The sequence below is a fragment of the Peromyscus californicus genome, unplaced genomic scaffold (genome assembly GCF_007827085.1).
Source record: "Peromyscus californicus insignis strain IS unplaced genomic scaffold, ASM782708v3 Scaffold_18__1_contigs__length_77618521, whole genome shotgun sequence".
NCBI lineage: Eukaryota > Metazoa > Chordata > Mammalia > Rodentia > Cricetidae > Peromyscus > Peromyscus californicus.
The window spans coordinates 4,712,788-4,738,500 of NW_026294480.1; the positions used below are offsets into that span (position 1 = coordinate 4,712,788).

Genomic DNA, 25,713 nt, shown 5'->3' on the forward strand with positions numbered 1-25,713 from the left:
ACAACGCGTCAGTCCGGAAGGGGGCGAGACAGCATGAAGGTAGAGACGTCACGCCTTCTCTTCTCATTCCTGTCAGCCATCAGACTTTGGGGGCCAATGTAAAGGGTCAGTGTTCTCAGAAATGGCCTTCCAGACTCTGAAAAGTAACCTAGCAACCATGTCATCATAATCCACGTGGCAGACGTGTCGTCCACAGCAAAGCTGGCAGGAGACTGACAATGTGTCGCTGGTTGCATGGCCTATGAAACGAGATTTTCCATGTCACCCAAGAGCAAGTGAAGCTGAGGCCCTATTGAGGCCCAGTGGCACCAAGGGGCTTGCTATGATTCTGCTTGGATAAATGCTTGGTGACTGAGCTAATGCCTGAGGCTGGCCAAGGGCATGGCATGGATTGAGGGTTGTCTTCTGTAGTACTCAAAGTCCTGTGATGTATGTAGTTCTGTAGCCAAAGAAACCACAAACAAAATGTTCATCAGTGCCACCATGGTGGGGAGGGTGTGAGGGGGAAGACGGGTGTGAAGAGGATGTGGTCCATTTCTCCCAGCTCCTGGAGCCAGTGACATCATGTGAAAACCAGTGTCTCCAGATAGAAGAAGCCAGAATTTACTGATTTATCAATGACCGTATGACTAATTCCACCCCCACAAAATCTGAAGAACAAGATCCCTGGCTTCAGCAAGAGTCCATGGGAAAATCGCATAGTGTTCTGGGACTGTGGGACCCAAGGGTTGTGGAACAGCAGCTAGGATGACACTTCAAATCTACCCTTGACTTGTTCATATTCACATAAGCCTTACCCATTTCCATAACCCTGAATACCCAATGGCGGCATTCTTGCCTCTGAGGAGTCATGTGACAATGTCTGGAGACACTGTCCTCATCTCACTGTTAGGGGGCAGGGATCTGATGAACGAACACCCTGCAATGCCCAGGCCAGCCCTACCATGTGCTCTCCCCCAATGTCCAGTGTTGAAGAGAGACACCTGGCGATAAGCTCCAAAGATTCAGGTTCATAAATTCTCAAAATGTTTTCAAATTCCAGATTCGTTCATCCAGGCTAATGGTGACTAACTCTCATATTTAAATAATTACATCTTAGAGATCAAAGTAGGACATCTGAGACAAAGAGTACTGAAAAGAGAGGAAATTCGGAATCTTTCACTTTCTAGTCAGCATTCATTAAGTTTGGACAAATGTATCACATCGTGGTGTGAATGAAAGGTTGGGTCCCAAATAAGACCAGTATGATGTTTGCCTGTGACCCATCATCTCGGCATATTCCCTGATATCCCCATATTAGCCACCATGGCAGGAGCCCAGGCAGTACCACCGGTAAACACAATGTCAACTGAAGGAGAGGCGTGTAATTACGCCAGGCAGGAGACGGCACTCACCAAATTGCATGTTTTCCAGATTCCCACTTCACAGTTTAATAATATCGCCCGTAATTACACAGCACTACAGCGTGTGATGTCACAGGCACACTCGATGTGTGCTGCAGGGATCTTCGGCAGCCCTGCTGCACCCAAGGTTTCCCCTGTGCTCAGGCTGCTCTAGCCTCCCTGTAGACCTAGTGAGTCAGGAAAGCAAACGAAGCAACAAAATGCCTGCTATGGAGGCTCCTCCAAAGCAAGTGCCGTGACTCCACGGACGAGGGAAACCTTCTCTGAGCCTATGGAGGCCCTTCAGCAAAATAGCCCTAGCTGGTGTGGCATGTCCGAGTGGGTGCTGGACCTCCCACCCAGACACACCCACCGTGGCTGCAGGCGTTCCACGGTAGTGATGCCTCTGTCCTTGTGTGTAGGTGTCCCGGGCCAATGTCCCGCAGTCCAGAGTGGACGTTAACAAATGCATTGCTCACTCCTCTGAAATCCAAATGTTGGAGCTGGAAGTGTTGATTCCCTGGAGACCCTGCGGAGGGGCCTGCTCTGAGCCACTTTCTGTGGTTTGTGGGTGGCCCCTCTCTTAGTTCTTTCTCTCATCCTTCTGACCAAGTCCCTGACAGAAGTAACTTAAGTGAAGAATCTTTTACTTGTGAGTAACCCATAGAGTTCAATCCAGGATCACTTGGCTATTTCCACTCCTCTGAGCCGTGGAACATCATGGAAGATGCAGTATGTGTCTAAAGAGCTTCGTGGCAGACAGGAAGCAAAAGCTGTAAGTATGGGAAGAGGTCATGGTGAACCATGGCCTCCAGGAACACGTTCCTAGATGCTACCAACAACGAGGCCCCATCTCCTACCTTTCACTTCCACTCACACAATCATCTTGAATTCATCAATGCATTAAGCCATCCACTGGCTCAGAGCCCCCAGGATCTGAACAGCACTGAAGATGCCCTCACAGACACACCAGAGACATGGCTGGGTGTTTCGCTCCCTCTCCGTCTCTCATTGGCTTTAGTATTTATTTGTGATAAGGTCTTATTCTGTTGCTCATGCTGGCCTGGTACTCACTGGGCAGTTCAGGGTGGCCTTGACCCTTCAACAGTCCTCCTGCCCCAGAGCCTCCTGAATACTGGGATCTCAAGTGTAGGCCTCCATATCTGGCTTTCGGATCCTTGTTAGTTCAATCAAGTTGACATTTAAGATCACTCATCTTCTCTGTGTGTTCTTTCATGTGTGCATGTTTGTCTCTGTGTCCCAATCTTCCTTTATTACAAGGACACAGATCCTATTGCATTAGACCAGGCCCTGCTCCAGTGACTTTACTGCAACTGGATTACCTCTGTAAAGACAATACTTACAAATAAAGCCACACTCTAAAGTATGAGTGAGTCAGCTTTATATTCTTCAGAGGGAATACAGTTCAACCCACCACCTACTTCTCTTACTGGTTTCCCCTTTCACAAAGGCACTGTAGGGAGGTATACCTGCCAAGGGCCCCAGAAAGTATCAGGCATTCTCAGGTGCAACGCCCCTCCACACACACACACACACACACACACAACAATGGCTTAAGCTACGTACATGTCCATTTACACGAAATGGTGAAATTGGTATCTGCAGCTAGAGGTGGTGGGTTGAACCTGGGTCTGACCAGTAGAAAACTTGGGTCCTTCCCAGTCCCACCTCCCAATTCCTATTGCTTCTCTTTATTTCTGTGACTAAAGCAAATCAGTCTTAATTTAGCTCTTTGAGCACTAGAGAGCCCTCCAGCTCCTCCGGAGAAAACTCAAAAACCCTAGTGTGTCATGAGCGTGCTGTTGGGAAACGCACTGCTATAGTTTTGTATTTTTAACTCGGGCAGCAAAAGTAACCCTTGTGCTTTGTAGTTACTTTCTAAGTCCAGCTAGTATGGTGTGGGGAGTCCAGACCTCGATTGTCTGCTTTCTATTTCTATCTAATGCCAAGCTTCTCACCTTTGGAGCAGGAGGAAGTATATGACTCCAGGCAGCACACTCCCTGTGCCTCTCGGTGCCAGTGACTCTCAGGACAGTGGGGATCAGACAGCAGGGTCCCCAAGGGGCCACAGGCTGTCTGCCTTTGAAGTGTGTGCCAGAAGTCAGAACTCCAGATGAAGTCATCGCCTCTCTCTCCATTGTCCCTGCTTACCTTGACCCAGTTCCAGGTACCTGTCTAGCCAAAACTTGAAAGACAGACTGTGTACTTTGCCCCACAAATCAAGATATTTAAATTCTATCCACTCTTGAATACTGTCGGTGACGTAACCCCACACTTGCAAAGGCATCCGAATGGAAACTGGAGTGGAGCGGCTAGAGGGGGACTTGCAGTAGTTAGTGTCTTCATGTTCAGCATCCGCTTCAGCAGAGGGTCCTCCTGCTCACCCTGTCCTCCCTCTGCCACCTCAGCCGGGACTGCTAACGTCCACCCAAGCACCACGGTTGTCCTTCCTCTCTCTCCCCTTAGGTGAGATTGCGCACAGAATGTATGCTCCGGTCCTAATCCTAGTACCTGTGTGATGACCTCTTTTGGAAATACGTGAAAATTACAATGAGTGTGGCCCTAGATGTGACTGCTGAGCTGGTGTTGGTATCCCTGCCAGAAGTGGAGATTCCTCATGCAGCCAGAGGGGCTGCTTGGCAGGGTGCAGTGTCGGCTGGGAGACAAGCCTCTGGACACGTCCATGAGGGACTCTGTAGACTGGCCTAATTGGGGGTGAGGGAACACACCCTAAGAGTGGGTGTACTGTTTCATGGGCTGGAATCCCAGACTGAAAAGGAGAAAGTGAGCTGAGCATCCTGTGTGCCTCTTGCTTCCTAACCATAGACAAGATGTGACCAGCTGCCTCACTCCCCAACCACTCGGCCTTTCCCACCACGATGGACTGTCCCCTCAAACAGCGAGATAAAATAACCCTTTATCCCTTAAGTTGTCTGGTTACACAAGATGAGTAACTCATACAGATTAGCAACAGGTGGAAACTGGCATGGTTCTGCCACACCCCAGCAATGCCAGGGAGAGGTGGAGGAGACTGCTGCCCAGAGTCTTAGAGGGACCGCGGCTCCACCACAGCTCCACTTGGCCTTATGCGCTGTACGACTGACAAAGGACATGTCTCTGCTGTTTTGGGTGCCAAGTTTGCGGTTTTTCATGATGGCAGCGCGGGACACAAACATCGCTCCTCCATCACCCTCTGCACTGTCATTCTGTCAGTTCTGAGCGGAGCCACAGCCACTCCAGTGAAGACCAGCTCAAACAAAGTTTTCTGGCGGGAAAAAAAAAAAAAAAAAAAAACACACCTAAATTCTGTTTAGAAAAAGGAGGTTTGTTAGAAATGATCATTTCCTCAGTTTTGAGGGCAAAACCTACATCAACCCTACCACTTCCTGTTGATCACCTCCTTTCCTGGTGAGCTGGAACTTTAAATGAGCACTGTGCAATGGAGTGAGCGCCCAAGCTGAGGAAGGACTGTGGGAGACACTCCCTGCCTGCTGCCTCCCCCGCCTGAGTCACCACCCGACCAATCAGCGCTGCTTCTCCCTGGCTCAGCTCCGCCATCTAAATGGAGGCACCAGATGAGACGCAGACCTGGGGATGGAGGGATGCAGACTCCCTGCGAAGGACAAAGGGCCTCAGAGAAGGTCACTAGAATGACTTATGTCTCTCGTCGCTGTCACAAAATGCCTGGCAGAAGCTACTCAAGGGGGAAGAGATTTGTGTAGCTCCCCACGTCAGAGGGTGGGCGCAGCATCGCCATGGGGAGGGTACAGCAGCAGGAGTGTGCGCCTCTGCTCCTCACACATGGCTGCAGAGAAAACAGGTGACAACCTACAAAGGCTGTGCCAGGGATCCATCCTCACCATTCTAGTAGAGCTCTGGTATACTCTTAAACTGGCATACTCTAGTTTACTCTTAAAACAAAACAAAAACAAAAACACTCTGGTATACTCTTTAAAAAATGGTCTTATGTGGAAAGATCATTGTCCTCATAAGAGCCAAACTCATGCAGGCTGTGAAAGCCTCTCCCTCCAGCTCTGGTGCATCTTGTCTGGAGTGAACTTTTCTCTCTGAGTTAACCTGGAAGCATCCAGGCTCCCTCCTCCTCCTCCCATTGCCAGTACCACACAGCTCCTAAAGAAGTTCTAAGCAAGCACATTAGGAGCATCCATTCACCTAGCTCCCTGTCTGACCCAGGCGTCCTTCTCTAACCATGGTGTGTGTGTGTGTGTGTGTGTGTGTGTGTGTGTGTGTGTGTGTGTGTGTGTGTGTGTGTTTGAGACAGGCTCTCACTTGGTACCTCTGCCTGACCTGGAACTTATGTAGACCAGGATGGCGTCAGACTCACAGAGATCTACCTGCCTCTCTCTCCTGAGTGCTGGGATTAAAGGCGTGTGCCACGATGCCTTGTGGTGGTCCTTGTCATGGTATTATGCCTGGTGAGATCTTCAAATTATCCATGTCTAAGCCTCACCCAAGAGATCTGTTTAAGGGTGCCTGGCATCTGTCAGACAACCACACGTGCTAAGTAAACACACCTGAGTGTGCCCAGGGCAAACTGAGTAGAAGAGCTCATGGTGTCCGCTACTCCTTTCTTTCTTTCTTCTCAGGTCTCTGTCCTTCCTTTCATTTTAAGAGCCCAGCAGCATCTATCAAAGCCGAAACACACTCAGTGAAGGAAGGGAATCTTCATGTGGCTTCCCTGGGTGAAGAGGATGGAGTGGGGTAAGCTATCTGCTTACTAGGAGAAGGGGGATGTAAAGCTTACTTTCCTGTCATTTTAATTCTTGAATTTGTTGTTTGACATGAAGGAGAGGAAAAAAATGAATCTATTTTTCACACCTGCAGAAATGGACTAACAACAGATTTCATTTGACTCAAATAAACCAAAAGCAATTTGGCTTTGGAATTGGATTAAACACAGAGAGCAGCAGACGTAAGCCATGGCTCATAAAAACGGGAAGCACATGAAAACTGGTGAGTGAGAGGCTTTCTAACCAACAGCGCCAAGTGTGGCAGTGGCACTGGACGTGCTGGGGATCACAGCCGGCAGCGCCACACTTATTAACCTCTCCCACTCTCTACGCAGTACAAGCCCCAGTTGCTTGACATCTTAGTCACCAAGCTTCAAACAAACAGTATCACCAAACTCAACCAACCAGGCTCAAACGTTTGCACAGGAGGGGAAAAAATTCCTTCAGACAAACAGGAGATTAAGAACTGACTTCACAAGTGAGTAAATGATGGAAGAAAGAAAGCACAGACACTGTGATTATGAACCACCCAGGAGTTCCCAGGACACACGCTGTACAAGGAGAATAACAGTCTCCTGAAGTCTTTTTCACTCACAGGTGAGCATTGATTATTCTCAGCGTCTCTCTGTTTAAAAACTGCCATGAAAATTCAAATGCAATTGGCTATGCTTCCTGGATACAAATGGCCTTGGGAATAGGCCCTGCCTCCTTCTCCCTAATGTGTGTGTTTGGTGCTTGAGGCTGGTGCCGGGGATCTGACCCAGGGCCTCACACACCCTGGGCTCGGGATCTTCTGCCTGTCACACTCACCCCAATGCACTCATCACTTCTGTCACTCTTGACAATGTGACGGGCAGCCTGAGGAAGGGAGGGTTTACTGTGGCTCCGTGGGGTGGCTGGTCACATTGCACCTGCAGTCAGGAGGCAGAGAGAGATGAATGATAACTCAGCTCACTTTCTCATGCTTTTAAAACCAGGTCCCAAAATCATGGAATACTACTGTCCATGTGTAGGGCGAGCCTTCTCACCTCATTGACCTAATTTATACAGCCCATCACAGACATGCCCAGAGGCTTACCTCTTCAGTGATTCTGGGTCCTGTCAATTTGACAATCAATATTAACCAGCACACCCACTAATGCCATTTTCTTGAAGGATGCAGACCTAGAGAGTCTAATTCTAACTACACCCTTGTGATCACACACACACACACAGACACACACACACATATGTTATGTATATGACACAGATAAGTTTCTATGTTATAATCATGTACACTTAAATATACATGTACTTACATGTTTGATATTAACTACTGTGATGGTCGGTCTTTGTGGTCAACGTGACTGGGTTTATAGTCACCTAGCAGACACGCTTTAGGCATTGACGGCGTTTCCAGAGAGGTTGAACTGAGCGATGAGAGCCACCCTGAATATGGCTGGCCTCATCCCATGGGTTGGGAGCCCAGACTGAGTAAAAAGAAAAAAGGGAGAAGGCAAACTACGCACCTGTATCTCTCTCTGCGTCCAGCCTCAGATGCAGTGCAAGCAGTCACTCCACACTTCCCTTCTTTCCCTGCCGTGATGAGCCCCTGGGGCCTCAGCCTGTGACCCACAGTACGTTGGTTCTTCCTTATTTTTGCCAGGAGTTTTATCACAGCACCAAGGCAAATGCCTAACACAGCTGCTTTCCCTCAGTGGCATCGAAAGACCAGACGGAAGGAACTTAATGAGTGAAATTTGTTTGGTGAAGGCTCCCCCAGGTTCATAGTTGGTTGGCTCCACTGTTTCAGGGACCACAGAAAGACAAGGCACACGCTGCTCTCCTCACAGCAGCTGAGAAGCAAAGAGAAAGAAAGATAATAAGGTCCAGACATTCATTCACCAAGGGAATGCCCCCAGTGACCTAACTTCCTCCAACCTGGCTCCACCCTGTAGCCGGCTTGCTTTTCCGCCACCAGTCAGTCCCCATATCGTGACACAGAGACATTGTTAGTTGTGAATGCTCAGCTTTATTTTAGGCTTGTCCCACTAGCTCTTATATCTTATTTTAGCCTGTTCTCTTCATCTATGTTTTGCCTCCGGGCTTTTTACCTTCCTTTCATTCTGTGTGTCCTACTCCATGTCTGGCTGGCTGGAGGCTGCCGGACTGCCTGGCCGCAGGCATCCTTCTCTCTTTCTTCCTTGGTCTCTCCTCTATCAAGCCTAGATTCCTCTTCCTGTTGATTCTCTCTGCCTGCCAGGCCCACCTATCCCTCTACTACCTGGCTATTGATTAATTCAGCTTTTTTATTAGACCAGTCAGGTGCCTTAGGCAGGCAAGGTGAATCAGCAACACATCTTTACATAATTAAACAAATTCAGCATAAACAAATGTAACACATCTTTACATAATTAAAATAATATTCCACAACACCACGGGCTAAACATGCCACCTCTCCTAAGTGCCTTGGCTTCAGTACAGGACTAAATTGTGTCAAACAGATACAATCATCCGAATACTGTATACAATGTATCCGAATTGTATCAAATAGAAAACTAGTCTCTGGAGGTCAAAGGGAGATAGATACAACCAGATGTGAGCCAGACCCCAGGAGAGGCTGAGTGATGTCTGCTGCTGTTTGCAACAACTGTGGCTGGGGAGCTACCAGAACACAGTGGGCAGAGGCCTGGCATGGGCCGCATGCTCTATAATGCACACAACAGCCTCAAACACCAAGAATTCTTCTGCTCAAATCACTCACTGATAGTGCTGAAGTGGAAGAGGTCAGGGGTGAACTGTTGAAAGGTTAGACTTCTAAAATGAAGGTAAGGCTGAAGCTGAGCATCATGGGTATCTTCCAGATCTCTCAGTGAGGGACTACAAATGCTTACAAAGTAGCTGAGATGGCCATCTGGATTGGAAAGGCTATTACAATGAATTTAGCAATCACTGTGAGTGGGTACCATTATTACTTCCTTGCTAAGAAACTTAGATTTCACAGAAATTAAATAACTTTGTTCCAAAATTAACTCTTAGAGTTCTGTTTAGAAAATAAGCCCATTGGACTGCTCACCGACATCTCTACTTCAGTGGCAATGCTTCGCCAGACTATGAAAGATTCAAGTCCCAGGCAAAAGAAAGGGCAGCTGCACCATCATGGATTCCACTGCTCATGGAAGTTAACCAGAGCTGAGAACAAACAGCATCACCACAATGTGCTGCCTGAATTCATGAGCCATGCTGTCGATGTCATTCTCCTGGGACAAAGAGCTGTCTGGCTCCATCTGTGACATTGTCATCAGAAAGGGCAATCATAATGTCCTTTTGGAATCACTCTGAAACTAGGCCTAATTGTGTCTCATGTCCAACAGTCAGTCAATAGTCACCTGCCCACTTGCTCTGAAACCCTCATGCTCTGGTCAAACACAATATTAGGAGTGGTGGATCATGGATTTTCTCTGGTTTGATAATCTTTATATTCAGATGTTCCCTTTTGTGAAGTTTCAGGATGGGTAATAAGCTGATCTCAGATGAGCTTAGCTTAGGGGGTGATGGGACACTGGACAATCAACTTCGCAGTAAGCAAGCAGGACTCCACATTTGACAAAACCTCCTTAAAGTAAGTACATGTCTTAAGGCTTGTTTTCAAAACACTCTCCATTTATGCATTCCTAGCTTCATACTATTCCCAAATCCAAGCATTTATAAATGTTTACAATTTTATAAAATCCAGCATATCCTGGACTTTACACATCCTATGTCTCCTTGACCTCGGGCTATGATGCTGGAAAAGCGTCACAGGCCGGATTGCATTTCCTCCTCACACACTGCCTTGTTCTAGGTCACAGCACAGCTTTTGTGAGGAACTTTTAAAAATAGCCCACTTGGGTTACAAGCTCAAGCTAGCTCATCATTGCCTAAGCATTGCCTTGGAGAGGAGCCCAGACTGGAGGCTGCAAGAGGTGTGGGAGCCAGGCAAGGGAGCCAGACAGATGGGCTGAGGCTTTGGACGATGTACAGACCACGGTGCAGCTATGATCAACATGCTTCACTGCGATTGCCACCCCGACGTCAGCCTTGGTGCCACAGATGGATGGACACTGGGAGCTCTTCCAGGTGGGAAATGGAGGAGCAAGCCCATGCAGGATCCCAAAGCTGGTTCTCCAGTCTCCATGGACTGCCAGTCTCAACTTACTGATGATTCTCTCTTTGATTTTGGCCTAAGATCCTTCAGTTCTCAGAGAGACTGAGACCTGGTCTTTCATCCTTCCATAGACCTGGAGTCTGAGGGCATGGAATAGATAGTCCTTTAATTTTCTAAATGTTATTCCCAGAGGCTCTTCTGGAAGTAGGGGCGGGGGAGTGCAGGTTAAGAAAAGGGGTCAAGGGTTCCCCACACTCTTCTTCTCTATGTTTGGATCAGAGATTCCATCATTACCATCCCATAGGTACTTTATGAGGTCCCCTGGTGCCAAGTCTTGGCTGGGCACTGAAGAGCACAGAGGAGGATATAATGAGTCTTTTTCTGTCCCACCAGCCAGCTCCCAAATAATGACATGGAGACTTCTTATTAATTATGAAAGCTCAGCCTAAAGCTTAGACTTGCTCCTAACTAGCTCTTATAACTTAAATCAACCCATTTATATTTATCTGTGTTCTATCATGTGGCATTACGTCTCTTCCATCTTGCACCTTCTCTTTCCTCTCCATGTCTTCTGGTGTCTCCTGTGTGCCTAGATTCTCCTCCTCTTCCTTTCTCTCCCCGAAAATCCCATCTATACCTCCTGCCTGGCTGTTGGCCATTCAGCTTTTTATTACACCAGTCACAGCAAATACATCTTCACACAGTGTACAAATAGCCCACAACACTTTCTCTTTTTTGTCTAAATAAAAAGGAAGGGTTTCAACTCTAACATAGTAAAACTATATATAATAAGAACAATTATCAGGTAATAATTGCATTCACAATGAACAGTCCATTTGTATTTGGCAAGTTTGGAGAAAGTACTATATTATCTATCCTATCTTAGTGAGTTCAAAGTTTTGTGCCTTACTCACTTTCTATCCTAACTTGTATTACCAATATCATTTTTAGACCTCAAAACATTTTCTTAGATAAAAATTTTAAGTTTTTATGTCTCTCAACCTTATATACTTTATATCTCTTATGTATTTTTTTCTGAATTTGGTAATAAGCAAAATTGTAACTATAACTATCTTATCTTCAACTCCATCAGAGACCTGAGAAGGATATAATATTACCTGAGTAAACAGGAAGTGCAGAGCAAAGAACTTGTAAAATTGAAGAAATGACAGAGACAGTTGACTGCCTGGACATTCACCCAAGGTTCCTCTTCAAAGTTGTTATTTAGACAAAAATGTTTTGTTTTTTTTTTAAGAAATGTTGTGGGATATTTGTACACTGTATGAAGATGTATTTGCTGTGATTGGTGTAATAAAAAGCTGAATGGCCAATAGCTAGACAGGAGGTATAAGTGGGATTTCCAGGGAGAGAAAGGAAGAGTAGGAGAATCTAGTCACAGAGGAGTTACCAAGAGTCACAGAGAGGAAACAGGAAGTGCAAGATGGAAGAGATGTAATGCCACATAATAGAATATAGATTAATATAAATGGATTGATTTAAGTTATAAGAACTAGTTAGGAACAAGCCTAAGCTTTAGGCTGAGCTTTCATTATTAACAAGAAGTCTCCATGTCATTACTTGGGAGCTGGCTGGCAGAACAGAAAAAGACTTGCTACATATGGTGTCCAACATGGAGGCTTGAATATCCACATAGGGCCTAAGAAAGCAGTCTTTCAGGTAGGCTCAGCATACAGAGGTGGGCTCTTTTATTTTAAGAAATTTTTTTTATTCATTTTACATACCAGCTACAAGTCCCCCTCTCATCCCTCCAACTCTCCCCCAACCTCCCCCTGCCGTCCCGTCCTTCAAAAGGGTAAGGTCTCCCATGGGGAGTCAGCAAAGCCTATTAAATTCAGTTGAGGCAGAACCATGCCCCTCCCCCCTGCATCAAGACTGACCAAGGCATCCCACCACAGGTAATGGGCTCCAAAAAGCAAGCCAATGCACCAGGGATAGATTCTGATCTCACTGTCAGAGGCCCCTCAAACAGACCAAGCTACACAACTGTCTCCCATATGCAGAGGGCCCAGTCCAATCCCATTCAGGTTCCGCAGCTGTTGGTCTAAAGTTCGTGAGTTCCTATGAGCTTGGTTTAGTTGTCTCTGCAGGTTTCCCCATCATGATCTTGATGCCCCTTGCTCATAGAATCCCTCTTCCCTCTCTTTGACTGGATTTCCAGAGCTCAGTTTGGTCCTTGGCTGTGGATCTCTGCATTTGCTTCCATCAGTTACTGGATGAAGGCTCTATGATGACAGTTAGGGTATTTACCAATCTGATTACCGGAGTAGGCCAGTTCAGGCATCCTCTCCATTATTGCTAGTAGTCTAATCTGGAGGTCACACTGGTGGATTCCTGGGAACTTCTCTAGCACCATGTTTCTCCCTATCCCCATAATGTCTCCCTCTATCAAGATATCTCTTTTATTGCTCTCCTACTCTGTCCCTCCCCCAGCTCAACCACCCAATTCCCTCATGTTCTCATCCCCCACGCCTTCCTCTCTTTTTTATCCCCCTTAGTGCCCAGTTTACTCATGGATATCACCTCTGTTTCCCCTTCCCAAGGAGATCCATGTGTCCCTCTTAGGGTCCTCCTTGTTTCCTAGCTTCTCTGGAGCTGTGGGTTGTAGTCTGGCGATCTTTTACTTTACATCTAATATCCACTTATGAGTGAGTACATACATACCATGTTTGTCTTTCTGAGTCTAGGTTACCTCTCTCACGATGATATTTTCTAGTTTCATCCATTTGCCTGCAAATTTCATGATGTCATTGTTTGTTTGTTTGTTTGTTTGTTTTTACCACTAAGTAATACTCCATTGTGTGTATGTACATTTTCTTAATCCATCTAGGTTGTTTCCAGGTTCTGGCTATTACAAATAATGCTACTATAAACATAGGTGAACAAGTGTCCTTGTGGTATGATTGAGCATCCCTTGGGTATATGCCCAAGAGTGGTATCATTGGGTCTTGAGGTAGATTGATTCCCAATTTTCTAAGAAGTCACCATACTGATTTCCAAAGTGGCTATACAAGTTTGCACTCCCACCAACAGTGGAGGAGTGTTCCACTCGCTCCACATCCTCTCCAACATAAGCTGCCATCAGTGTTTTTTATCTTAGTCATTCTGATAGGTGTAAGATGGTATCACAGAGTCATTTTTGATTTGTATTTCTCTGAAGACTAAGGATGTTGAGCAATTCCTTAAATGTCTTTTAGCCATTTGAGATTCTTCTGTTGAGAATTTTCTATTTAGATCTGTAGCACACACACACATACATACACACACACACACACACACACACACACACACACACACACACACACACCATCCTACTCAAGTGTCCAGGATGCACCCAAAGGACATGATCATCAGTACAAGGTAAAACAGCAATGCAGCCTTCCAACCCAGCAGCGAAAGAGATTACTCAGTCCGTCTGTCCATCTGTCCATGGTTTGACTATGTGATGGATTGTACAAGAGCACATAGAATGGCTAGGAATTAGTTCCAAATATTCAGAGTTACAAAGTCCCTGGGTAGTCTAGAAGTCTAATCAGTGTGCCACTGCACACAGGTGTTGCCTTCAGACTTAGAAGTGACACACGGGTGCACAGTTGTTCCCAGAACAGATTCTGCCAGGATTTCACACATCCACTTTCCAGGATCTCACACATCCACTTTCCAGAGCTACAGAAGGCTGGAAATGGAAGCCACGGCCACCCAGAGTGAGCAGGGAGCACATAAGAAAGATAAGGAGCAAGTGCCATTTGGGTTCACAGATTCCTTGGTGAGAGGAATGTTCCTTTGTTTGGGCTGCTTTGCCAAATGTCACAGCTGGGTGACTTAAAGAGCAGAACCTACTGTCACCCAGTTATAGAGACTAGGAGTCCAAGATGAGGTGTAGGAAGGCTGGCCTAAGCCCTCTCTCCCTGTGTCTCTCTGCTCAGATCTGCACCCACATTCCACTTCTTTGTGTTTTCCAATATACAAAGTTGTTTTTTAGTTAATTCTTTAAAATTGTCATAAAATGTAATTTGACCACATTCATTCCCCCTCCTCAAATGCCCCCAGATCTGCTCTCCTGCCCATGTAACTCAGGGGAGCACTCCCACAGACCACATTCAGTCCCCCTCCTCAAATGCCCCCAGATTTGCTCTCCTGCCCATGTAACTTCAGGAGAGCACAAATTGGACTCAGCGGGCTTTTTAAATCCCCACATCTTAGATGAGCACCGGCCATATTGGATCAGGGCCCACCCAACTACTTTAACCTAAGGACCTCTTTAAAGACCTTGTCTCCAAATATGGTCTAACCTACAGTGTGGTGCTGACGGGGACTCTGATGTCCAATGATGCCGAAGAGGAGGGACTAGAAATTTTGGGGATGCTGAAGAGACTGTTCAGTGGTTAAAACCACTCTCTGGTCTTGAAGAGGGCTTGGGCTCAGTTCCCAGCACCTACCTGGAAACTTACAACCTATCATATTTCAAGTGATCCAAAGCTCTCTTCTGATCTCCTTGGGCACTACACACACAGAGTACACATTCATACATTCAGGTAAAACATTCATATAATAAAAGTAAAAAAACAAAAAAAAAAACCACTTTAAAAAATTATTTTAAGGGAGACACAGTTCATTCCACACTGTGGAAATTGGGACAGGGAAGAGTTGTCACAGCCTTTCCCTCACCCAAATTCATAGGCTCAAACATAGTTGTGTTGAGTTAAAGCAAGTTGCCACGTTCTGTGATGTGTTTTGCCAAAAGCAGCTTCTATACATAGCTCACTGTAACCCAGCCTCAAGTATAAACAAGATGCAGCTTAAACATACCTTCCTGTAACTAAGCTACTGATCACAGCCAATCACAGATCTTAACCACCCACCAGCCAGCTACTGATCAGACCGTGTTTACCTCAGGAAAGTGCCCATTGCAGCCAATCACATTGTTTCTATACATCATTTCCTTTCCTCCGGCTATCAATAGAACTGCTCTTGTGTGTGGTCCCTTCTTTGATCTGAAAGGATGCCTGGTTCTAAAAATTTTTGTGTGAATTTTGTTAAATTGAGCTGGATCCCATTTTTCTTGTAACTGTTGAATTATCCAAATAATCACTGTTGCTAGAGTTTTCCTGCCTGGCCCACAGTCAGGACAAATCTCTCTCACCCGCCAGTCCCAAGCCGCTCAAACCCGACCAAGTAAACACAGAGACTTATATTGGTTACAAACTGTATGGCTGTGACAGGCTTCTTGCTAACTGTTCTTACAGCTTAAATTAATCCATTTTTATTAATCTATACCTTGCCACGTGGCTTGTGGCTTACCGGTACTTTACATCTTCCTTGTCCTGATGGCGGCTGCCAGTGTCTGCTCACTCAGCCTTCCACTTCCCAGCTCTATTCTTCTCCTTGTCCCGCCTACACTTCCTGCCTGGCCACGGGCCAATCAGTGATTTATTCATTGACCAATCAGCAACACATTTGACATACAGACCATCCCACAGCAATCACTCTAAGAAGCCATTAAAGACAGGGAAGTCAGATGAGGCCATTGCAGGCACGATGGAGGGGTCAATTTTTGACTATCCTTTTTTGTTGAGAATTTTATACACGAACACAATGTGTCTTGATCATATTCACCACACCCTTCAACTGCTCCTGGATCCCCAGCACGTGCTCCTCCCAACTGCATATGCCATTCTTTTCTTTTTCTTAATAACCAAATTGGTGTTGGCCATGTGTGCATCAGCATGCGGCCATCCACCAGGACATAGGCAAACAGAGGGGCCACACCAATGAAGATGGCTGATCTATCAGCAGCCATCAATTACCAAGACCTTCTCAGCTGTAGGTGGGGCCTTGTGCGCCCCTCCCCCTCTGTGCTGGGATCTATACTGGCTTGGTCCTGTGCAGATCTTGTGTGTACAACCTCAGCCACTGTGTTTTCCTGAGTGCAGTGGTCCTGTCATGCCCAGAAGGCAGTTTTACAGCAGTGTTCCCCAACTTCTGAGTCTTACAATCTCCCCACCCCTTCTTCCCCAATATTCCCTGAGAGAGGCGAGTGGGGTGGGAAACAGGAAGAACTGAGCACATGGAGGAAGTTCACAAGAAGGGGGAGACCGGGACGAGAGGACAGGAATGAGGGCTTGATTCCATCTGCTTCTCAGCCTGAAAGTTATGAGCCTGGTGCTAGGAATAAACAGGGAATTCAACTTGCCCACTGGTTGTGAGTAAAGCAGATTGACCAAAAGGACCCATCAGGGTGTATTAGGCAGGGTTCTCTAGAAGAATAAAGTTTATAATACATATCTAGGGAGAGAGAGAGAGAGAAGGAATTTGTTAGAATGGCTTACAGGCTGTGGTCCATCTAGTCCAACAATGGCTGTCTACCAACGGAAGGTCCAAGAATCCAGTAGATGTTCAGTCCACAAGGCTGGAGGTCTCAGCTAGTCTTTGATAAATGATGGAGTCTCAAAGAAGTAGGCTGTAATCAGACTAAAGGAATGGACTTGCCAGTGAGAGAGAGAGAAAGAGGTCAAAGAGAGATGGCTTCCTTCTTCCGTGTCTGTTATGTAGACTGACAGCAGAAAGTGGGGCCCAGGTTAAAGGTGGATCTTCCCACCTCAAAGGTCTGAATTAAAGGTTTGTCTTCCCACCTCAAAGATCTAGATTAGAAGTGAGCCTTCCCACTACAGATGACTTAAGTAAGAAAAATATTCCTCACATGTGTGCCCAGAGGCTTCCAGATACAGTCAAGTGGACAACTAAGAAGAGCCATCACACTGGGCCAGCGAGAGGGCTCGGTGGGTAAAGGTCCTTGCCACCAAGCCTGATGACCTAAATGCAAAACCCCAGGACACACGGAGTGGAAGGATAGAACCAACTCCTGCAAGTTGTTCTCTGATTTCCACATTCATACCATAGCACATGCTCATGTACACACACACACACACACACACACACACACACACACACACACATACACACACACACACACACACACACACACACACACACATACACACACATCTTGAACAAGTCCTGTAGCAGGAATCTTAAATAGTCTTATTAATAAAAACAAACCCGGTGGCAGTTATTGGGGTGAACACTGAATGATCAGAGAAACAGAACAAGCCACAGCTTCCTCACCTCGCCAGTTCCTCAGCTGGTCTTGTTTCCTGAGATTGGAAGCCTCTGTGTCCTCAATATCTGAATGGCTCTCAGCTGAACTGCTTCTTGAAAGCCTGAAAGCTTAACCAGCCAAATGCTTCTAATTTCTGGTCTTCACGCCTTATACATCTTTCTCCTTTCTGCCATCACCCCCTGGGATTAAAGGCGTGAGTCACCATGCTTGGCTGTATCCTTGAACACACAGAGATCCAGGTAGATCTCTGTCTCTGGAATGCTAGGATTAAAGGTGTGAGTGCCACCATTTTCTAGCCTCTGTATCTAGTGGCTGTCCTGTTCTCTGACCCCAGGTAAGTTTATTAGGGTGCACAATATTTTGGGAAACACAATACCACAACAAAGTCCCTTTCTCAAAACCCCTTAGAAAACACAAATGTCTTCTTAAATTATCTAAGTTACAAAAAAACTTCCACATTCTAAAATCTTCTAGTCAGAACCAAAACGCTGTTTATATAATAAATTTGAAAATAAAAGGGAAATATTAGCAGACATTTTTCATGAATTCCAATAAGGATATACTCTGTGTAGAGGCAATCTAATTATAAAGATACACAATAAACTTCCAGTCTAACAGAGTTATTCTTTTCTATCAGGCAGATGGTAATTGCCTTTAAAAATATCTGTGTATGTGTGTAACTCACATCTTATCTGTTTGTGATCTCTTTGAAGGGAGGAATATCTATCCTTTTAAATTGCCTGCTTTGTTATTCTGCAAAAGCTAACTCTGAATAGATTATCTTCTTAGGAAAATATTGCTGGCCTAGGCCAAAATTTTAAAGGCACTAAAAAATAAAACACTGTTTTCTCCAAAAGATAAAAATGAGATTTCAACGTGGTGGTAAGACTGGGGGAAATGGAAGCGTTTGCCACCAGCTACTTACGAAGGCAGAAAGCAAAATAAAGTTACCTGCCAAAGCGCTAGCTAGTCCCTACCCCACAGTAAAGCGGAGTTCTGTGCACATTGGGGACAGTTTTGTGTGATTGTTCTTAGGGTCTCACCAGAATGATTCAGTTTCCTTGAAACTTAGATTCAGACCAAGTGTCTTAGCTCTCATTCTTTGCTGATGTGATGGTTTTGTCAACCTGACGACTTTTAGAGTTACCTAGGAAACACACCTCTGGATGTGTCAGTGGGTGCATTTTCAGAGAAAAATGCTAGCCTCAAACTAAATAGCACCTTTCTACGGGAGGGAGGCCTAGATATGAAGAGCCCAGGGGAAAGGAAGCATTACCTCCTGAGCAGGTGTACCTACCACTGTTGCTGCCCTCTTCCGTGGGGACCACACTCCGGCTTCTTCAGGCTTTCAGTGTGTATCCAACACTAGAGAGTCTCCAGGGAGCTCCAGGAATATAAGGATGCTGCCTGGTTCTTCCATTATACCGTGTAAAGCATATGAGAGAAAGAGCTCAGAAACACTGCACCCAAGCTCCAGATCTGTACACACTTCGAAGGGCACACTGAGACCATCTCTCCAAGACAAGCTTACCAAAAACCGTGACCACACAACCGGCTGACTTACAACACCTGTTTTTAAGTCCCATCCTCAAACGGTGTCTGTAGCAACCATGAGATCACTGACTGGAAGAGAAGGACCTTGGAGTGGGGGTGTGAGGAAGAACTCTGATCTGCTGGGGAGCATTGAGTTTCGAGGTTCTGACAGGGTGTTTTTGCTTTTCTACCTTTGGTGGCATTTGCAGCCCCATCCCCTATGGCATTGCCCTCCCTGTCCTTGACAGAGGGAAGACAATCCCATTTTGTCTTTGGAACTGACAGTTATATTCCCCAAAGAGATGCCAAGCTAGGTGAGTCTGCTGTATCTCAGTGCCCACCCATCTAGACCTCTAGCCAGATTCATTCCAGTAGGGCCCCTGTCTATAAAATATTTCATCAAAACCAGTATTTTGTGAGTGTGTGAGGAAGCGTTTACTTAGTAATGAAAACTATGCAGACTATGATCACCACACTGTGGATGAAACACTACCAAACAGGAGCGAAATCAACGTGTTGATTGATTCTCTTATCACTGTGACCAAATACTTAAAAAAAAAAAAAAAGGCAACTGAAGGAAGGAAGGGTTATTTCAGCTCGTGGTTGGCAGTTTTCCATCATGACAGAAAAAGACTGGCAAAAGGAATGAGCTATCTGTTCACACCGCATCTGCGGTCAGGAAGCATGAGACAAACGCTGCTGTTTAGATGCATTTCTTCTTCATGTTTGGTCTGGGACCCAAGTCCCCGAGAAGCACCCATCGACATTTAGGGTGGGCCTTCCTCCCCTCAGCTAAAGTTTTCTAGACATACTTGCTTGCACAGATATGGTCTCCTAGGTTACCCCAAATCCAGACAGACCGACAAGCTTCGAGATAAGACAAGCGAGAACACATCGGTATCTCCCTGACAGACAGGGTTCAGGCTGCTGACGTCATTTTCTGCTACTACAAAACATACTGAAAAGACCTGCCTGCAGTGTGGCTCAAGGGAGCAAGTTCCACGTGGCAGCAAAGGACCATGAAGTTCTGCTGGAATGTGAGGTTCAGGATCAAAACTGCATCGTCTCTGCCTGGGTGCCCAGAGACAAGAAGCAAGCCCCTGGCTTTGTGTCTGGAGCTAGTGACGACGGGGTGGGTACACGTGTAAAGCCAAGTGGAGAGGATGCTGCTGCCTCACCACGTGCATGTGCACTGAAGGCAGATCCAGACCCTGCAGCCGTTTTCAGAGTCCCTGCACTTCTAATGAAGTGCTGCAGACTTGTATCCCCATGATGCTGTGTATCTCACAGCCTACCTCGGTTTCTCGGGTGTACAAAACATATTTCTTGCTGAAAGGTTTACAGTGAAAATTTGAATTTTCCAAAATAAATGTCGAAAATGAAGCTCAAACATGGGCACGGAGGACAGAGGTAGCTTCAACTCGGGAAACCCAAGAGATCATTTCCTGAGGCCTCCTGCACTCCGCACGCTTCCATTTCGTTGTTCCTGTGTTGTGGTAACGATTAAACTCTGAATCACAATGGGATGAGACAGCCGTGCTCTGTGAAGCCCCTCTCTTGTGGTGTTTGCGCTGAAGTCATTGCTGTGTTTGGCAAACTAAGATTGTCCTGTCTTTTATTCCTCGTGAACATCTACTCTAAATCGAGGTAGAATTGAGCTCATCTTTCTCCCCACGCTTGGTGTACATTTGAAAGGATCCTATCCTAGGCTGTCCTCTCAGCCAGCGTGTTCATCCAAGAGGCTCTTACCCCTCAGGTGCCTGAAATCCTTCTCTCTGTCTTCTGTTAGGAATTCTGGGGAAACACAAGCCCTGAAGGAAGCCAGGGCATCGTTGAGGTCTCTGCTGTCAAACGGCAGTTCTTGTCTATTCCTCGCAGGGAATTTTCAGTGGTGATTTCTCTACCACACATTGCCATCTGACTACAGGGTTATGCGCTCCCCCCACCGCTTAGCAGTGAGGGACTCTCAGGAGTTGAGCGCCTCCGCTGAGAGACACACTGAGAGCCGTGAGAAAGGTTGCATACACAATGCTGTCCATTTATAACCCCAAAGGTCAGTCAGGTGAGGCATTGGTGACGGCTGCTGACCTGCCTGTCTGGTGGTCTGGAGCTGCAGGGGAAAGGCTGCAGGAACATGTATCTGGAGAGAGTGCCACAGGCTGGGGTGTGACCAGGACATAGACATTTCAATATTTGCTCTTGAATTAGTTCATTCCATCCAAAAAAGACTCAACAATTCATAAAAGCAGCTCATCTAAAGATAACAGATGAAATCTTCTCTTACATCTCTCTTTTCCATTCCTTCTTTGAAAGTTTCATACTGTATACAATGTATTTTAGGCACAGACACTCTCCAATTCCCCTCAAGCTCCTCCTGCCATACCCCCTCCAGATCCCAGGTTTTCTTTTCATGACCCACTGAGCCCAATCACTGCTGTCACTGTGTGCATGGGTGTGCGTGGTGATATACTGTGTCCCCCAATATATTGTCACCCTAATAAACTTATCTGGGGTCAGAGAACAGAACAGCCGCTAGATACAGAGGCCAGAAAATGGTGGCACACACGCCTTTAATCCTAGCATTCTGGTGGCAGAGATCCATCCAGATCTCTGTGAGTTCAAAGCCACACTGGAAACAGCCAGGCATGGTGTCTCACACATCTAATCCCAGGAAGTGGTGGCAGAAAGGTATATAAGGCATGAGGACCAGGAACTAGAGCTGGTTAACCTTTTAGGCTTTTGAGCAGTTCAGCTGAGATCCATTTGGATGAGGACTCAGAGGCTTCCAGTCTGAGGAAACAGATAAGCTGAGGAACTGGCGAGGTGAGGTGGCTGTAGCTTGTTCTGCTTCTCTTATCTTCCAGCATTCACCCCAATACCTGGCTCTGGGTTTGTTTTTGTTGATAAGACCTTTTAAGATTCCTGCTACAGGTGTAAGATCATCCACAGAAGCAAGGGCAACCTACCAGGGGTCACAGCCCGGGAGAAAACTGACTGCCTCTGCCAGGAACCTTCAGCTGCCAAAGCTCCTCAGCCAAAGGTGCAAAGATATTCCTCGCATGGATTAAAACTCTCTCTCCCTCCACTCTCCCCTTTTCTTCACGCTCCCCTTTTCTCCACTCTCCCTGTCTCTGTCTCCCTTCTTCTTCCTCTCACTTTCCCATTTAGCTCTGTTCTTCAGGCCTTGGGCTGTGGTTCCTCTTTCCCAAACATTTGGTGCTGTTTTGACCTCTGAGACGTTGAATGTTTCGGAGGCCTCACTCACTATCTCTGGGGGATGATTCTGATTGAGAAGGGGTAAAGTGGTATTTTTCCTGTGGATGACCAATTTTCAGTTCATCCTGGGGCGTGCAGCTGCACCCATGTTTTCTCCTAGACGCCTCTTACCCTCTTTTGTTTTTTTAGTCCAATCACATCATCATCTGTCTTAGTTACTTTTCTATTGCCTTGATAAAAACACCATGACCCAGGAGACTTATCAAAGAAAGCATTTAGTTGGGTTACAGGTCCAGACGATTAGCATCCATGGGAGTGGAGCAAAAGCATGCTGGCAGGAAGAGTTGAGAACACTCATCTCAAACCCCGAGCTGAAGGCAGAGAGCAGGCTGGGAATGGCAAGAGTGTCAAAAGCCCATCCCCAGTGACACACCCCCTGTAGCAAGGCCACACCTCCTAATCCTCCCCCAAACAGTTCCACCAAGGAGGACCAAGTATTCAAACACACAAGCCTAGGGGCGCCATTCTGATTCAAACAGAAAACTCCTGCTGTGGACACTCTGGGATATCTTCTCTTCTCTCAGTATCATTCATTTCTGCCATAGTCTTCCAGAAATTCCTCTGAGATCCAAGCTCACAGATGAGCTTCTTTCATGCTTTCTGGCAGTTATGTTGAAGGAATGTAAAACATTCCTTCATAACCTTGGAAGTGTCTGCAATTTTCATATGAAGTTAAATATATACCTACCTCTTGACATAGCCAGGCCATGCTTTGCCAGCTATGAAGAAAAGTAAAAATGCATCCTAGAAGACTTGAACAGGATCATTCCAGAAGCCATATGCACAGTAGCCCAAGCCAGAAGCAAGCCAAATGGCCTCCAACAGCAAGACAGGTAAACAGTCTCTGGTGTCTGCATCCAAAGAACATTTCCAGGCATGAAAAGCAAACTATCCCCCACACAAGGCCCAGTCTCAGCGTGAGATACAGATTGACTGATAGATGCCAGGTATGCGAGAAGCCATCCTGCATTATTCCATTCGCATACCACTTGCACAGAGAGATAGAAGAGTAGAAGAAACAGAGAGAGAGAGACAGACAGACAGACAGACAGGCGGACAGACAGACAGAGACAGAGAGAGAGAGAGGGAGAGTATGTAAAACAAAGTTATGGTGATAGGAACCAAAGTCGGGTGCCTATGGTGACAGGGTAGTATGGTCTTGGCTAGAAAATGATATAGGAGAACTTTCTAGAATGATGGGAATCCTCCATGTCTTGATTGAGGTATTTCCTAAATTACATATGTGCATATTTTTGAAAACCCAGAGTTATGCAGTTAAGCTCTGTGCCTTCCAGTGCAAGTAAATGAATGCTCTATTTTAAAATCAGATTCTAATACCAAGCTGCTAGCAAAGTTAGAGTTTATTCTTGATTGTAGTTTTTCAAAGCTGACATTGTAGCAATAGACGTAATGACAGCAAAATAAACAGCCAAAAGAACCCATTCCATTCTAATGCTCTGAGAATATGTCATATAACCAGGATACACATTCCTTGTTTCAACTAATTATGGGATTCCACTCACCACCCTCAGCAACTGGGAAGCCAAATCAACTTTCTTTTCTCAGAGTACTACGTGAGAACCTATATTTAGACCTAGCATTGAAGGTGACATGGATAGAGACACCATCTTGTCACAATGTCAGCTGTCATCCTGCATTTCCACACCACCAGAGAGCAACTGTCTTTGCCTGAAGCAAAGATGAAAAGGACAGGAGGAATGAGACTTTTCCTCTGGAAGTCTCTTTAGGATTAAACCGCTTCTTCCTCAGAAAGGAATGCATGGCTCATCATCACTCAACTGCCAGAGAGAACCTGCATTCCATAATGACAAAAATCTCCTCAGATCCCTTCTTCCCTGCTCAAAAGCTAGGCACAGCCCACAACGAACAGCTGAGGAAGCCACATAGATACTGGATCCTCCAGGAGCCTACAGACCCACCTGTGCTAGGACCTGACCATTGGACATCTGGAGGTCACAGATGAACAGTGGGGCCATGATACTCCTAACAATTTCCATGATTAAGTAATCATGAAAGGAACCCATCAACCATGCAGCGCTCGGTGACAACTTCAGAGGCGTGACCTAGGTATGGGCCTGTGAAAGGGTGTCACAGAATTCTCAGCATCACAGCCCCCTACCCACTTCTTCAATATTCTCCTTCTTTCTTTGGTCCTTTAACACCCCAGCATTTTATGACCAATTATCTGGATTAAACTCTTCTGTTGGAACACACAGGGTACCCTGTGTTCCTGATTAGAGTTTAACCAATTCAGGGCTCAGTGTAAGGAATGTATCCAAACACAGAGAGCTATCTAATTGACTTTGAACCTGACCCTGCTCATTGTGTTAGTGCCACTCGGAAAGGGTAGTCATTAGGAAAAAGCAGCTGCCTCAAAAGTACCACAATGAGCACTGACTGTGGTGGCCCCAGGTGAAGTCTGAAGCAAAGGAAAGTTCTGGGAGCAAGGAGCTGCTGCCCTTGACTGCTGGGCAGGAGTGATGTTGGCCATGGGAAAGTGGAGGCTGCAGAACTTGTAAAACAGGTAGAAAATTTGTAATTGTTTATATGAGAGAGAGAGAGAGAGAGAGAGAGAGAGAGAGAGAGAGAGAGAGAGAGAGAGAGAGAGAGAGAGAGAGGAGAGAGAGAGAGAACAAACAGGGGAACAACCTGGAGTGTCCCTAGTAAATGAGCACAGCTCAAAGAGCCACAGAGCTCACCTGGTTGAAAACCAGCCTCAAAGACTTGAGTCTTGAGGTCTCAGAATTTACACAGTACCTTGAAGTTGCCATCTTGGCAAACCTGTTGTCTAAGAGTTAGATTGTGACCTGGGAATAAGGAAGACACCTGGGATGGCTTGGACTTTGAGAACCTACATCCTCACTCTCTGCCTCCATTGACACACCAGTCATTCCTTCCAACCTGGCAGGAAAAGCCTCCCAACTGAAGACCCAGGGCTATGTAGCTGTTTCCTCCAGACTGAAACACATGCTCCTGGAGGGAGGGGGTGGTTCATAAGACTCACAAGATTCACCAAGCTGTCCCTAGAGTTACAGTAGTGAGCACTGCTGAGGAGAGATGGTTCTCTTTGGTGGGTGCTGCCTCTGAGTTGCACAGAGGTTCCAGTGATGTGGTGCTCACAAATGACCACCCCAGCTGGAATGGGGCTTTTGGTGATGCTCTGCTCAATTCATCCATGCTTCCATAAGTAACAAATAAACATATTGGCTCATCACGCCAGACTTGATAGAATTGTTTCTTTGGCCTTCCAGTGCCCTTTCTACCTGATGTGAATAGGCATAGATGCCCCAGTAAAAGAAATACAATACTCAGTGCTGACTATACCCTGGCAAAGGCTTTACCTGTTCTCTATTGTCAAACCAGCCTCCAGCAAACCACCAGGGCACCAATGCTGTGTGTGTCTCAGGAAGAGATAGCTTACATCCTCAAGGAATCACAGTGCAGTGTCAATCAATCCTGGCAGGA

At 46.2% G+C, this 25,713-nt stretch overlaps 1 long non-coding RNA gene across 1 annotated transcript; it reads right to left on the minus strand.

The window, feature by feature from the left end:
* Positions 1–1,485: 1,485 nt before the first annotated feature.
* On the minus strand, positions 1,486–24,814 carry LOC128113338 (uncharacterized). Its single transcript, XR_008219419.1, has 7 exons — positions 18,716–24,814; positions 17,424–17,597; positions 16,628–16,782; positions 7,663–7,989; positions 6,965–7,065; positions 5,939–6,102; positions 1,486–4,668 (listed from the first exon to the last, which is right to left on the minus strand). It is a non-coding gene; the product is annotated as an uncharacterized LOC128113338 (long non-coding RNA).
* Between the last annotated feature and the right edge of the window lie 899 nt (positions 24,815–25,713).